The following is a 4,666-nucleotide window of genomic DNA, read 5'->3' as shown; positions in this document are numbered from 1 at the left end:
AGATTTTCATTTACTGTAAAAAGATAATGATTGAAATTTCAATTTTTTGATTTTGGTCGCTTGTAGCACTAATAATTTTCGTCGAAATCGGCAAAGTAATATATTTTTGTAAGAGGACTGTAGGTCGCTTATGTTGATTGGATAATTTTTTCATGAGATATTGACGAATAAATTCGAAATGTACCAAAAACACGTTTTTCGAAAAAATTACGAAAACGCTTGTTTGAAAGGAAAATTGGCTTGGAAAACATTTTTTTCTTAAGCGATTACACAAAATTTGTAGAACAGTGTTATCGATACATTTGACGCTGGTCTTCAATTTCTCGTCATCCATTGTCCATAACCGTACAATATTTAGGACGCATTGACTAGTTGAACCTTCAAAACCAGCTTACCCTTATGTAGTTATCAATTAGTTATCGACACTGCTTTTATTTCGATTAGGAAAAGTTATTTTTAAAATATCGAAGAAAATGCGGGACAAAGGCAGGACACTTGGAAAAAATCAGTACATTTTGGGGGTTTTCTGTTTTGAAAAACTACGCAGGACAGACCTTTAAATAACAGTACGGTCCTGCAAAAAACAGAACGGATGGTCACCGTAACTATGGTCCACTTACTCATCATGAAAGGTCGTTTAATCTGGTCACACAATGGACTAGTAATTCGTCTATGTAGAGCTTTCACAAAACCAGCCAGTCTTACCAGGCCTAACCTACCAGGCTTGCTGTGGTAAATTGATACCAAAATTTATTGTTTCATGAAGAGGGAACCGCAAAAAGAATGTGACTACTACCGCCTACATAGTTTGACAAATCCTACGGAGAGCCCCCTAATACAGCTCTTTTTATACATACATACATATGTAGTTTGCATATTTCCCATGAAATGATGAGAAAAGATAAATGGATGATTCCGAGCGATTAAGTTAAAAATTGATCGGATTAAAAATTGCAGACTCGAGAAAAACGGCTTAAAAAATTATAGTTCGCATACGCTGCCGCGGTAAAAATGAAGATACATTTTCTTCTAATGAGTTTTTATTAATCGATATATCAATGAATATTTATTTACGCAACATAAAAGCAGAAGCGTTGGGAAGTATTGAATACTTTTCACGATCCAGTTCTTTGATATCGATACTTTAATGGATCTGGAATTTTTCAGAGCACTGAATACTTTCTTTAGAGTAGAGTAGAAATCTTACAAGCTGGCAGCACTGTATTCAAATTAGTATATTATATTATCCCAAATTATGTCAATTGAATGGCTAACTTTACTGTGTAAAAGCACTCTAGTAAATAACAGGGACCGTAAATAACAGTTACTTTTTTTCAAGAATTAAACTTGGCCAGATATTTTCAAGTCGAAAATAAAAGTCCTTTCCTAATAATAAACAAACCGCTTTTCCAAATTAAACAAGTTTGGTATCAACTGAAAGAGGACTAAAATAGCTTTAAAAGTAATATGTTTAAACGAGGAAAACCAGCGGAAAGCCAGTTATTGAAAACTATTTCAATAAAAAATGTTTATTAATTACCATAGAACAAACCTTGGGTCAGGTATATTCATTTCTTTTGTATTAAATTTTAAAAATAAATATGAATAGAAGTGGTAACCTTTGTTCGTTATTTTTGTTTAAAAGCTATTTAAGTCCTCTTTCATTTGGTACAAAATTTTTTTAATTTGGATAAGCGGTTGGTTTACTATCCGGAAAGACTTTTATTTCGGACTTAAAAAATATCTGGCCAAGTTTAAATGTTAAGAAAAAAATAACTGCTATTTACGGTCTCTGGTAAAAAATATCCAACGGAAAAATTCCGGCAAAGTGTCATGTGTTCGCTCATAAGAGAATAATATCCAGAATACTACGCGAACAGAAAATTTGCAGAAACTTGGATGTTAGACGAAGAGCTGGTCTAATTTTTGTTTACACTCAAAAGCGTAAAATTTAAAAAGTACACATTTTATTGATTAAACGAATAACTACTTACTTCTTACAAGTTTAATTGGTCGCATTTTATCATTTTTAACTTCCAAACCATCAAATTCCATTTTGTGATTTGCGCAAATTCCTACCAGCTGTTTTTGATCAGCTGTTTTCCTGTTGGCAAAATTTTCTATGTGGGTGCGTGTGTGTGTGCAACCTTTTGTAAGGGAGTGTCAAAAGTCTAATGTCACTAGTGAGAAAACCTTTAATTGTTCAATCATGCAATATAGTACCAACTTGAAAACTATTGAAACTTCAAATTGAATGCCATCACATCTGAATACCAGTAAATATAAATAAAATTCTGTACTTTTAGATATCTATTCGACACTTAATACTGAGTACTTTGAATACCGGTAAATGTAAATAAAACTCAGTACTTTTAGATATCTATCGATCCTTTTGAGAATCGAGTTCTGGGTACTTTGGGTATCGATATTGCCCAACACTAAACATTAAAAAAAAAATTATTATGACACTATTGCGGCAAGGATACAATATATATTTGTACATACATACTATATATAGAACACAAATAAAAGCGATACCTTTATGAAACTGCCAAATATATATGTATGTACATACTTGGATGCACTTACCTTATGTATTTATGCAGATAAGTATATATGTATGTATGTATGTATGCATTTAAATGATGAACCACTCTGTAATGATAATAACAAAAACAAAACAAAAAATTATTACAAAAACAAAAAAACCAAGTTGACAACAAAGCAAGTAATACAGGAAAGCCGAAACGGCAAAAGGAAAATAAATAAAATGCCACAAGAACTACGAGGCAAATCAACGAGCAGATGTTCAGAAGTTGCAAACAAACACACCACATGCATGTATACAGATACATATATGTACATGTGTACATATATAGATACATCCATACCAGAGGTATACAAATCGTTCAATGGCGGCTGCAATACAGAAAGGACACATCCCAGCAAAAACTTTGCTTCCTGTTGTTTCAATGAAATAGCGCATTATTTAAATAGAAGTAGCTCCGAGACGTCTATTCGTTTACCTTACCGATTACATGTGAGCAATTGATACTCTATTTTTTCGGTTTTCTTAGACCCTAAAACTAATAAAAAACTGTTTTCGTTTATTTAATATGTAATTCTCTGCGTAGTTTATGGGGCAACTGCTAAAATATTTCCAAAAAAGTCGTTATTGGTAACATTAATGCCATTTTTATACATATAAGTATACGTACGTATAAAATTGAATACAAAATATAACCATAGAATTTAGTTAAGCTACAGTTAACAGCAAAAGCCTGCAAACAACATTTCTTTTTTTAACTATTCACAATATATTGAGAGTTAAAATTTGCTTGGTAATATTTTATAAAAAAAATGATAATGCTTAAAACAAAATCATATAAACCGTGTTTTGAAACTTTATACAAAACAGAGTAAAATTTCACGGTTTTTCATATACATTTTTTACGTTTTAATCAGATTTAAAAAAAATAACCGAAAGTGGTAAACAATCTCACTTTGAAACGAGGGTGCTAAACCTAAATATCACTGAGCACCCGAAATGTGTAGTTATGCAGTGATTTTTTTTTTGATTTCCAATGTTTTTCGTTTTGAAAATTTTTCGTTAAGTTTTTATTTAAGTACTATGTCCCATTTTCCATAAACCATTTGAACTCAAATTCCTAACTGTGAGGCAAACTAGATAGAACTCTAAAAACTGTCTTCAAATTTCAAACTTTTTAATCAGAGATTTTTTTATAAATATTTCGAGTATTCTGTTTTGTAAGCCATCAAATTTTAGTTTAGTAAAGTGTAATCATTCACCTTAAACGAAAATATTTAGATAGGAGAATACCGTCAATAACGGCTTTAGAAAATGAAAACTGAAACTGATACTTTATGTTCCTAATTTTAAAGCACAATTAGCCTCAAAAAGTAATTAGTGCAAAATAAATAGCTCATTAATCATAAAATGAAGTATTTTTTATTTACAAAATTGTATGCGTGCTTATTCAAAGAAACGGCTCTATACTATACTTCTTAGAACCAGCTCAAAACTAACCACATTTTTTAGCTCGGCGGTGACCCTTTTTAAACTATCTAGGAACTGTTGTTATATGAACTGTCTCAGAACCATCTAACCTGAGTCGGCGCAAAACAAGTTCAAAAGTTCTGCAGAGGGCGACAATTGTCACTTCGTAGGACATCGCCATGTTAAAAAAGACAGTTGAAAGCATTGATTTGGGATAGATGAAGAACCAGTACCGTCCCTTTACAGACTAGCTCAGCGCAAGTTCTGAACCAGTTTGATTTGCTGCAGGGTATAGCTAAACATACATATACACATACACATGCACACATACATATATGAGTGGGTTTTATAGATACCCAATAAACATTGCGAAAACATTTCTCAAACGTTTGAGAAAATCTTATTTCTCAATTTGAACTAAAACTATCCTCAATCATTGTTTATCAATTTAAGATCGTGTTGAGAAACATTTCACAAAAATTTGTTTAGCATTTCGGTCCGTTCCATCTGTGTCAACATGGCACAGATGCAGAAAGTCTATAGGCAATCTGCAATTTGTCTATCGATTAATGGCTCCTCGTTTGAGTTAATTGAAATGCATTTATTTTATTGATTTGAGTGAAAATTTTTTGATACTGTCATTTTGTG

Source organism: Rhagoletis pomonella, unplaced genomic scaffold, assembly GCF_013731165.1.
Source record: "Rhagoletis pomonella isolate Grant_MI unplaced genomic scaffold, Rhpom_1.0 Rhpom_scaffold_00010, whole genome shotgun sequence".
NCBI classification, from domain to species: domain Eukaryota; kingdom Metazoa; phylum Arthropoda; class Insecta; order Diptera; family Tephritidae; genus Rhagoletis; species Rhagoletis pomonella.
The sequence above is the reverse complement of the archived record's forward strand: the minus strand, read 5'-3'. Positions refer to the sequence as shown.